The sequence below is a fragment of the Entelurus aequoreus genome, linkage group LG16, assembly GCF_033978785.1.
Source record: "Entelurus aequoreus isolate RoL-2023_Sb linkage group LG16, RoL_Eaeq_v1.1, whole genome shotgun sequence".
In the NCBI taxonomy this organism is placed as follows: Eukaryota; Metazoa; Chordata; class Actinopteri; order Syngnathiformes; family Syngnathidae; genus Entelurus; species Entelurus aequoreus.
In genome coordinates this window covers 45,737,001-45,749,500 of record NC_084746.1, presented here as the reverse complement: position 1 = coordinate 45,749,500, position 12,500 = coordinate 45,737,001, and the positions used below count along the sequence as shown (strand labels likewise).

General features: G+C 41.2%; 1 pseudogene; it reads right to left on the bottom strand.

The window, feature by feature from the left end:
* Positions 1 to 12,500, bottom strand: part of LOC133631077 (neuropilin-1a-like) — a 216,985-nt pseudogene that overhangs the window by 85,330 nt on the left and 119,155 nt on the right.

The following is a 12,500-nucleotide window of genomic DNA, read 5'->3' as shown; positions in this document are numbered from 1 at the left end:
CGTTTATAGGAATTTTCGACCATTCTTTCAAAAGCGCATTGGTGAGGTCACACACTGATGTGGTCGAGAAGGCCTGGCTCTCAGTCTCCGTTCTAATTCATCCCAAAAGGTGTTCTATCGGGTTCAGGTCAGGACTCTGTACAGGCCAGTCAAGTTCATCCACACCAGACTCTGTCATCCATGTCTTTATGGACCTTGCTTTGTGCACTGGTGCACTGTCATGTTGGAAGAGGAAGGGGCCTGCTCCAAACTGTTCCCACAAGGTTGGGAGCATGGAATTGTCCAAAATGTTTTGGTATCCTGGAGCATTCAAAGTTCCTTTCACTGGAACTAAGGGGCCAAGCCCAACTCCTGAAAAACAACCCCACACCATAATTCCTTCTCCACCAAGTTTCACACTCGGCACAATGCAGTCCGAAATGTAGCGTTCTCCTGTCAACCTCCAAACCCAGACTGGTCCATCAGATTGCCAGATGGAAAAGGCTGATTCATCAGTCCAGAGAAGGCGTCTCCACTGCTCTAGAGTCCAGTGGTGACGTGTTTTACACCACTGCATCCCACGCTTTGCATTGGACTTGGTGATGTATGGCTTAGATGCAGCCGCTCGGCCATGGAAACCCATTCCATGAAGCTCTCTGCGTCCTGTACGTGGGCTAATTGGAAGGTCACATGAAGTTTAAAGCTCTGTAGCAACTGACTGTGCAGAAAGTCTTTGCACTATGCGCTTCAGCATCCGCTGACCCCTCTCTGTCAGTTTACGTGGCCTACCACTTGGTGGCTGAGTTGCTGTTGTTCCCAAACTCTTCCATTTTCTTATAATAAAGCTGACAGTTGACTTTGGAATATTTAGAAGCGAGGAAATTTCACAACTGGATTTGTTACACAGGTGGGGCATCCTATGACAGTTCCACGCTGAAAATCACTGACCCCCTGAGAGCGGCCCATTCTTTCACAAATGTTTGTAGAAACAGTCTCCATGCCTGAGTGCTTGATTTTATACACCTGTGGCCGGGAAGTGATTAGGACACCTGTTTCTGATCATTTGGATGGGTGGCCAAATACTTTTGGCAATATAGTGTATATGCATCAATAATCACTTTTTACTCGAATCGTAGCTCCTGAATCGTAATCGTAATGGAATCATGAGGGCCCAAAGATTCCCACCTCTATTACGGACCACATGAAAGCAGCCTGTAAACACACACAAACAGACGCCATGACGCAGGTGGTGTGAATCATGAGGAAAGACAATGAGCAGCGATGAAGCAGGCGGGCTCAGCTGGCCATAAAGGTCAGAAATAAACACAAGTAATGCTGTCACATTATTATAGAGCTCGCCGACTCAGTCATGGTGCATGTATTCATTCAAGCACTTTACTTATTTCCTGCCATATTATGTCTCGTGTACACACACACACACACACACACACACACACACACACACACACACACACACACACACACACACACACACACACACACACACACACACACACACACACACACACACACACACACACACACACACACACACACACACACACACACACACACACACGCACAAGCAAACACTCACGCAAACACACGTTGGTCAGTATGAGCAAATAACCTTTTATATTAAAAGTGAATGTGACAAAACATGTTTCAATGTAAAATGTGTTGCGATGGATGGAAGTAATAAGGAAGAATTATGTATGAGGAATTATGATGTCATACAAATAAACAACTCTGATAACAATAAAAAAAATAGCTCTGATAACACATAAAAACACATGCTCCTATGAGGCTAGATAACCTGTACTGTGCTGTCGGTGGGTTAGGGTGAGCAAACCATGCGCTCCTCCTTTCCTAGAGTTTCAGAGGAAGACGTTTTGTGTGCTAATTGCATCAAATGTTCTGCAAACATTCAGAGAGGAAAGGAAATACATCTCGCTTCAACACATCAAATCTTATCAGCCGCCTGAAACTTCAAGCATGGCTACCACTGTGTTTTGAAAGCCTACGAAGAGGGCTGCTGCTTAAAAAGCTGCCCCAAAACCAGCTGGGGGCTTCTTCCTTCGCCGCAGCGTTTGAAAAGTGCAAAAAATGTTTGCCAGAGACGACCCAAAGGCTAAAGCAATCTGTGATTTCATCATGGAAACCATGGCGCAGGACGACCAACTCCTTTGCTATTCAGACTTAGACTTAGACAAACTTTAATGATCCACAAGGGAAATTATTCAACACAGTGGCTCAGTTACAATGATATTGTTATTATTTCTGACCATACTGACTTTTGTCAGGACAAATCTGCAGGTACAGTTTGTCAAATCTACCTTTGTTTGACTCTTACCTCAGGTGTGCACAAACTACACTTAAATCTACATTTAAACAATGTGTAATAAATAAATACCACAATACCACAAATAAGTTATTAGCATCAGTCTTGAGAAGCAGAAGGATAGACTTCAAAAACAAATTGTGCATCTCATTTTTAATTTGACAGAGGGGAGGCACATGCACACACGCACGCACACACGCGTACAGACACACACATACTCACACTGTCCTACTTCTTCTACATCACTGCATTCATCTAATTTTCAGGTCATCCCTGTTGCTTCCAAGGACAAACAGACCATTAGCTAAACGTGCCTGGAGTCCTGCACACCTGTCTAACACACACACACACACACGCACACGCACACGCACACACACACGCACACGCACACGCACACATACTGGTTAGAATGGGGACCACGTTTTTGATCATCACTTGTGGGAACCACCCTTTCTACAGGTTGTGGAGGCATAAAAAAAATTAGGTAAAATGGCCACTGCCCAGTTAGCTCATACACGTCTTTAAATCTCTGGATTGATGAAGTAATGTGCTGATCATTCTTACTGGGGACCCTGGGGAAAAAGAGTTAATATGGTTCATGGGGACCAAATTTAAATAATTCACACAAATTTGTACGTGACTACTGAGGACCATTTAAAAAAAAAAAAAAAAGTTCAAATTAAATATGACATGATCCTCAGAATACAGGACTACAGTTGTCCTCTTATAGGAAGTTTCACCACTTAAATGTACCAGCTACAGCCCGAAGTAGCTGTGCAAATGTCTCACACTCAAACTAACCAGTAAACATGTTTTATGGGCCAAAGCTTAAAAATCACTTAGGCATCTTCAGAATGGATCTGACTATCATCTAAAAAGGTTTCCCTTCAGGGGACCTGTTTTTTTGTCCCCATACCGTCAGAGGTCCCCTAAAGGTGACTGTGTAAACAGAGCGATGTCCCCATTAAGTAAGCATTGCCAGAACACACACACACACAGACGTGCACACGCACACACATTACTTCATTTAGCTTCATGAGGGCCAACATATAAGAAACAGCTCTCAGTATCATATACTGTACACCCCTGCAAACAACAATGATGAGCAGCTTCTTCATGAAAACATCTCTATAGTATTATTATCATCTTTGCACAGGATGATTTTCATAGGCACTCATTAAATGGAAAAATGCAAGTGATAAAGTGTCCAGCAACAGATTGCTTAATGCAAGGATGTTTATTGTGTTTCTTCAGTATAGAAAGGTAATGCACAATGGACCCCAAAAGATGCAAGCAGGAGGAAAAGTGAGTCAGATCCGTTTTTCCTCCCAGGAGCTGATTCAGAGCTCATTCATCACATTCAGAGTTCACTTCAGGAAGCAGCAGTAATAACAGAATGAGGTTAGTTCACACACAAACCTGTTTTGAACACTTCATAGCGAACAGAGAAGCCCGCCCCGTGGGTCTCGTAGTCGGAGACGAACTTGATGAGGAGCTGACCGCCGCTGGAGATGATAGGGGACGGGGCGATCTTGCCACAAAACTTCCCCAGCATGGGTGAAAACTCGTCCCCGCCGTTGTAGACCTCCACATAGTCGTACCTGAGGAGAGACGCCATGTCAGTAGCAGGTTTTGAATAGCAGAATGGATTTTAAATCAGATTCGACTCAATCTAAATAACTCATTAGGATATCAACATAAGTCTCATATGAGAAAACATTGTCTCCATTTACATGAAGGTTGTGTTTATGTTAAAGTGTTTGTAAATAAAATAAACACTTTGTATATTGCGGGTATTGGAAGTTAAAATGGCTCCAAGTGATTTTGGGACGAAAACGCTGTAGTAGAGGTTCTTAACCTTTTTGACTTTGGGGCCTAACTTTTTCTCTACAGAAGGGCCCTGGGCCCGCTCAAATATTAACACTGAATAAGTAATCTTACTCTTGATCTTAATCGTATTTAATAATTATGCCTAACCTACTTACAGTTTAACAGGATAAACATTGTCAAATGATAGGAAACCATGTGTTAATCAAAAAGATTATTATCAAGGCTTAGTAGGTCAGGCTAATTACAAAAATGAACATTAATCAAATATACTGCAGAAGAAGGGACTAAATTTACATACAATTATGCAGTGCTAAAATAGATAGATTCTAATTAAATCAATAAATAATAATAATATATGTATCTTAAATAAACTGTCAATAATATTTATGTCACGGCCAGGGCGCATTCCAATGCGCACTTATCTGTGCACTCTGCTGATTGCGCCTCAAAGAGCGCACCTGCGCGCGCCACTCCGGCAGAGTCTGCGCTAGTGCACAGCTGCAATCAATCACCGGCAATGAGTACACCTGAATCTGATCATCTGACCTGCCTTCATAAGCCTGCACAACCTGCTATCCCGCGCCAGAATGTAGTCATCTGTTCCCGTACAGTAAACCTACACGTCAAGCTCTATGCGCACTCATTGCTTTTTGTGTTTTCTCCCCCCGTCGTGTTTATCGTCTCGTGCCCTTCCTTGTCGTCGTACCTGCCGCCTGCCTTCGTTTCCATGTTACGAGCTGTGTGTCTCGTCTTCCCGCGTTCCCTTTGCTTCCTTGGCTGCCTCTTGGATCTCGACCTCCCGCTTGGACACGGACCTTCGACGCCTCTCTATCGCCCTGACTTCCTGCCTGCTCACAGACCTCCGAGCTTGTCTAGTCCCCACTAGGACTTCCTCATGATTTGTTCTTTTCCCCTGCAGTTTAATAGCCAGAGACGAGCTGTGCTTAGTTTTTTCAATGAAGCACGTTGTTAGAATAGTCATCTGGTCATTGTTGGATGGTGAATTTTAAAAATAGTCTCTACATAATAATTAGGGGTGCGGGATAAATATCGGACATTAAATTATCGGCCCGATATGAGGACTTATTAAATCCGACAACATGAAAATGAAAATGAATGAAGAAAAAAAAACGTTCAATTGAGACAAGATTACTCTTCTATACTGTAGGTGGTTTAGGATGATCAAATCAAGCGCTTCTTTTCTCCTACCACAGAGGAAGCGATAAACTTCCTCTGAGCTCATTGTAAACAAACATGGCGTCAAATGTGCGGGACTTCTTCACTGTTTCAGAGGAAGATATTTGGCTTTCTGTTTGCACCAAATGTTTGGCAAAAATTGGGCAACGCGGGTTAAAAAAAAAACAGTAAGCTCCAACACATCAGACCTTATCAGTCACTTGAAACGCCAGGATCAGTACAACGGTGTTTTGAAGGTGTACACCAGGGGTCCCCAAACTTTTTGACTTGGGGGCCGCATTGGGTTAAAAAAAAATATAAAGAAATATATTCCTTGCGCACTAATTGACTGAAATCACTGAAATTATCGATGGGAAAATGTATTTTTAGACAAAATTATTTGCCGAGAGTAACAAGCGGTAGAAAATGGATTAGAATTGACAGATTAAAAAAAATAATGATAAAAGAAATTAAATTAAAATAGAATATATATATATATATATATATATATATATTTTTTTTTTTTTTTTTACTTGGGACTTCCCGCGGGCTGGATTTTGGATGCTGGCGGGCCGCATCCGGGGCTATTTGGCCCGCAGGCCATAGTTTGGGGTCCCCTGGTGCACACAGATGCTGGCTGCTCAAGAAGCTGCCTAAAGCCAGCCGCAAAGAAAAGTGAGCACAAAGTTAAATCTACATTGACAAAAATAATAAACTGAATAAATGATCGATTTTTGCAATTGCTCTAGAAAAGCAGAAAGTTATTTGTATTTGTTAAATAAAACCCACATCTTTTTTATAATAATTACAAGCGGTTTGAATTAAAAAATACCCAATTTCTTCCTTTCTGGATATGATCCCTCGCTATCACTAACCAGCACCGCTACCTCCTCGCTGGTGTGAAGTAAGAGAGACGACGTCCTGAGTTTAAATTGAATGAACTTATTAACTTTTTAGATCACATTTCCCAATCTGAAAGTGAACGTCATTTTAATCAGCAATTATTGGACAAACTCCTTAAAGGGGCCCTATCCAGCTCATTTCAGGGTCTTTTGAAATTATATTGAAACCCAGTGAGGCACTATAGAGGGTAAATGTACATTCTTCTCCTCTTGGCCATCATGCTGAGATTTTGCAGTCTCTTCCAGCTCATTGATTCGTACGCTCCCATTACTGAATAAATTGATTTCAAAGTATTTCAGTAAGTGCCCTATATAGTGTGAAGCACCTTCTTAGAAGATGCTTCCACCTTTTGGCAAAACCTCTTGTAAGATTCTCTTATGATGGCCTAGATTCCATGAAGAACACAATCAGCGATTCAAGGAGGTTGAAAAGCAGCGAATAAATAAACAAGCAAAGAATCGGGCCACCAAGGCTACACAGCGGCGAAGGCACAAGACATCGCATGACCCTTTGCCCCTGAGGCAAGAGGAAACAATCGTTGATTTGATGTGACGACAAGGACCGCCTGTGTGAGTCGAGCGCTGGTGGATTAGCAGCAGATTAGCGTACAGACTGGAACACTGCTGACTAGTTTGAAGCAAACAAATGGATGAGCACTACTTTGTTACAAATGTCTAGTCATTGACTTGCGTTGCCTTCCCTGCACATCTGGAAGACATAACCTCACACTCGCTGTGTGAACTTTGCGTTCCAATGCGGGACTAAAAGAGTCTCTGCAGAGTCAGACTGGACCCCATTCAGCAACCGTTCTTAAGAACAAATTTTGTTCTTAGGCCCACTTACAAAGTTTTGAAGGAGATTTTTGTATTCACCAATGTTTTCTTAGCTAGGATTTGTTCGTAGTTAAAAACAAAATCTACGAGTGCTCCATAGCACCTTTAGGGTTGCCTATTTGTTCTTAAGTGTGACAAGTTCCCTTACTTCTATTGTCTAATGTTAAATTAATATCATAGATAGATAGATAGATAGATAGATAGATAGATAGATAGATAGATAGATAGATAGATAGATAGATAGATAGATAGATATAAGACAGACAGAGAGACAGACATATAGCAAAATTAGCAATATATAGACATAGACGACACAGGAGGTCCTTCATACCGACAGCCATCAGACTGTATAATGCATATGTTCCTTCTTGACTGCACTTAAATGTAGAATATATGTATAATATATTTATATTACTCACATGTGAATAATGCTGTATAGTATTTATTGGCTATTGTGAGCGAACTGTGGTGCTGAATTTCCCCCAGGGATCAATAAAGTACTTTCTATTCTATTCTGTTTCAAAATACCGTGTGCGTACACACAATCATCAATTACCGGGGCGTTGATTTAGTGATTGGTGACTCTTTAAAAGACCAACACCCTGTTGCAACTCAACTCACACAATGGCAATGCTATTGCTGCTACTGCAAGATGCCCCAGATCTTAGCTTTATATGTGCCCTTAAACCCCGAGTTTGCACTGCTGAGGATCACTACTTTGTTTTTCTCCACTTCCTGCAGTAGAACCTCCATTTCTGAGCTCGACCAGTTTTTCTTCCGCTTCGGGGCTACCTCAGCAGTCCCCCCTTTCTTAAACTTACGTTTTGACATTATGTCTTTCCCCCGCGGGATAATACAAATTTATCTTCTGTAATCTGTTTGTGTTTTCTCCGTGTGTTTGATGTTCGGCTTTTCCGCCAGAATTGTGCCCTTATATGGGGAATTAAGGGTGTTTACCTATGCAAATTACGGAATAAGGGTGTTTACATATGCATATTGGGGAAACAAGGGCGTGTTTATATGCAAATTATGATAGACACGCACTCGCTAACCATTTGGCATTCAGCAACTTAAGAACAGCAGGTGGGAACAATTTGGCCGTTTAAGATCATGTCATGAATTTGAATGGACTCCTCTTAGGAAATCACTGAGGAAGAAAGATAACAGGAAAAATTAGGAACTTATTGCTGAATGGGGCCCACTGCTCTTATCTTAAAACCAACTCGAGTACGACATAGCAAAAGCAGTCATTGCTGTTTAGTTGTACAGATGACCACCTTGTCTAAGTCACAAAGTGAAAATGAAGCTGCTGCCATGGAAACTAAAGAAAGCAAATGGCTCGTTTACACACTGGTGATGATGGCAGCACAAACTGTTGTTTTTCTGCACAACTGAATTTACTACGTACATTTCATGTCTTTTTAAATCCGCCCAGTAAGAAACAACTGAACAAGTATCCTACATTTGCACTTTTAATCTATTTGAGAGTGCATGTTCATTCAAAATTGTTTTCTGTTGTTGAATGAACCCCCCCCCCCCACACACACACGCCACACACACACACTTTGCATTTTAAAATATAAATGTTTTCTGCGCTTCAATGTCCATTTAAACTCTGTTGGGATGCTGCAGATGGTCTGTGTGTGTGTTTGAGCAGCAAATGCACTACGCTGCCACCTGCCATCACACGCACACACACGTCCATCCTTCCCCGTTTCTCACCTCCCCCGTGCTCACCAAAAAAAAATCCACCTCATCGCCCCTCTGTCTCTCTCTCACACGCATACACAAGACATCTTCATGCTTTTCATTTTCCAGCTCACATCCAAACTCATACTGGTAATAAGGACACAACTCAGAAGCTTCAAGTAGAAGACCCAGAAAATAGACTTAGACTTAGACAAACTTTAATGATCCACAAGGGAAATTGTTCGACACAGTAGCTCAGTTACAAAGGATGGAAAGTGTAAGGATGAAAAGGATAATGCAGGTATAAAGTAGACTAAAAATGTACCGTAGTAGCAATACAAAATATAACATACATGTAATATTTACATATTATATATACAGTATATGATATATTATATTATATAATATTTGTATATAATATATACAATATATAACAATTACCATGTACAATATTACAGTATATGTAACAGTAAATACGCACTCATTAGAAGCAGAGAAAGGCAATATGGCTTAAAATCTATATTGCGATATATATTGCAGCTTCCTGCGATAACGATATAGCACAATATATTGTTTGGTACAGAAAAGATCACAGAAAATTTTCAAACAGGTTACAAAGACTCCTAATTTAACTGCTGACGTACTATTTTCTCAAAACTATTATTAATCTAATTGCTAATTTACTGTTAATAGCTGGTTACTTTCTGTTGTAACATGGTTCTATTTACAATTTTTTAAATGTAATAGGCACTTATTCTTCTGTTTGATTAATTTTAGGCAATACTACAAATTTTGGTATCGATCCAATATCAAATAGTTACATTTTTTACCACAATTTTAATCAGACAAAAACACAGGATGGTGGTGTGACATTATCAATTATATATTAAATATACTAAAGGCTCGGATTCAAATCATTTGGATTTTGCCCTTAAAGTCCTCCTGTGTCCATTTTCTGAACTTATAAACAAAAACGCTAAGATTGTTTTGATAACAAAAACATTGATTTAACCACTGTAGTATGAACAGGATAATGATACTATACTTGGTATCGTTACTCTCGATATTTGTATCGAGCCAACCGACTTTGTGCTTGCGGTCAGCATATCCTCTTACAGTGTGGATTGGAGCATGTTTAGCTGATGATGCTTGTAAGAAATGTAGTTTATTAGCCACCATGGAGGTGATGATTACTGACTCAGGCTATGTCTACATTAAGCCGGATAACCCCTTAAACAAATAATTATTTAGCCTAAGCCTCGTTTCAGCCACACTAAATCAGCGTTTAAGGTTCCCCTTCTCTGACAATTTTTTACACGGGTAAGTGCGCCGTGTATTTCTTGAATCTCCGGCTCTTGGCTTTGTATGGACTCATTGATCGTTTACAAACTGAGTTCGGAGAGGAAGTGACGCCAGAAAGACCGCGCCCCACACAAGAAGTGACGTCAGAAAGATGGAGGCGAGTCATCCCGACATGCCTGTGTGGAAATCACACATGAATACCTTAAGAGAAGGAAACGCGCGATTGCAGCTGTTTCGGATACAACACATTTCAGACGGCAACATAGACCGTTGAGCGACGGTTTTGGATAAGGCCTGGAAGAACGGCAGCCTGGTGGGATATGTTTGTCAACGGCTGTGTTGTGCCAGCTGAACGGCTAGAGAACTTTTGAATGTCCAGGTCAGCTGTGAGTCTAATTTGTGAAAAAATGTGTCTATTTGTCGAAGGGGAGACAACAACAGAGTACGAAAAACAGCAAATACATTCGGACTGGCAAAGCAGACTATTACTAGTTATTGTCCGCGATGTATCTCGAGCGATTACTCAACGTCTAGTTTTGTACTCCATAACTATTGTGAAGCCATGAAGTGGTTGCGGCAGTCAAGTACGACCGCCAATTTAGGCCTACAAGCACAGTGTCCTGAACAGATATCTATGATTGTTGTAAAATGTTCTTTATCACATTGTTTACTTTCACACGTCCATTAAAGATATGATTCATGTATGATGGCTCAGGTGTGATTCACTACAATAGTCTAACAGCTGCTGATGGTGAGGCAAGCAAGGTTTACTGTTCAAAGAAATGTGGCAATAGTCTACATTGAAACACAGGGTAAGGATACACTTCCAGGTCAGAGGTAACTAAGACGCGCACATTTTTTTCGCGCATGCGTACTACTAGCTTTCCTGTGTGGAGTGCTTTAGTTCCTGTCTTGCGCTGTTATTTTGGTGGCCCTTATTGTTTTCCTGTAGCAGTTTCATTTCTTCCTTTGAGCGCTATTCCGTGCACCTGCTTTGTGTTAGCAAGCAAGGCTATTTACGTTGTTGCTGTCCTTCTTTGTGAGGACATTGTTGATTGTCATGTCACGTACGGATGTACTTTGTGGACGCTGTAAGTTTTTGCTGTCGTCCAGCATTCTGTCTCCGTTTACTTTGTAGCCAGTTCAGTTTGACTTTCGTTTTGCATAGCCTTTTCCTTTCCCTTTCGTTCATTTTGGGTTTAAGCATTACATACCTTTTTACCGGCACGCTGCCTCCCGCTTTGGTCTGCATATTGGGATCACAACAAACCATCGTCGTCTCACCCGACACATTCCGAATTTTACAAAGCAATTAACTGTTTGATTGATTGAAACTTTATTAGTAGATTGCACAGTACAGTACATATTCCGTACAATTGACCACTAAATGGTAACACCCGAATACGTTTTTCAACTTGTTTGAATCGGGGTCCACGTAAATCAATTCATGGTACCAGCTACCACCTACTGACATGGAGTATTACGTGGTTACCCTGCCGAGTTTTACACAGCACAGACACTAAGCAACGGCACATTATTGGCAGATTATAATTATTGATTTGCAAAAAATATTTTTCGGATAAATTAGGTGAAGTTGCATAATTTCCCACGGCACACCAGATAATATATCGGCACAGTGGTTGAAAAACACTGTCTTAAACGACCATTGTGTGTGTGTGGACACAAATAAGGTTTGGTGGGATTTACCCTGGATAACCGTAGAAGGGGCCTAAGTAGAGACTTTGTACTGTGAAGAGACATTAGACGCTAGCAAGAATGCTACATTGCATTGAGGACGCTTTCGTTCGCTTGTTGTTGTCAAATTGCGGGACACAGCTGGACCGTGTCATCAACATGCATTATCACGATATGACAAAAGTATCAAAAGCGCTATTGTCGGCCAAATGTATATTACTTATATCGATTATATCGCACAATCATAGAAGCATCCACCAACACTTCATAATGGACACACACAACACACAATCAATGAACACAACACTACAGTATTGGAGTAGGATGAACACAAACACTTCCTGAGTGCACCTTTCACCGACAAGTTAAAAAACTAGGCCGTGTGTCCGTCACCTCGGTCATGCAGAAGAAGTGCTTGGAAAAGAAAATTGGAGCAGAGAAGGGTAACAAGGAGGAAGAGCAGGAATTTGGTCTGGCAGAAGGAACCAGACTGCAATTTCGGCTCCCCATTTCAGTCCGAGAGGCTGTTTCAGGACCCTGGAGGATCACAAATTAATTTCGGTGCCAACTCTTCTAGTTTCAACATGCAAAAGGACAAAGGACTATGATTTGTCTTGTTGTGGGTGTAAACATAACTGATAAATGAATCAGGCATTCATTTGTTTTTCCATTCAGTTTGTGTGGTAACTTCAGACATCAACACTAATGATGTCTGCATGCAAAGAAAGGTAAAACGTGTGTGTGTGTTATTG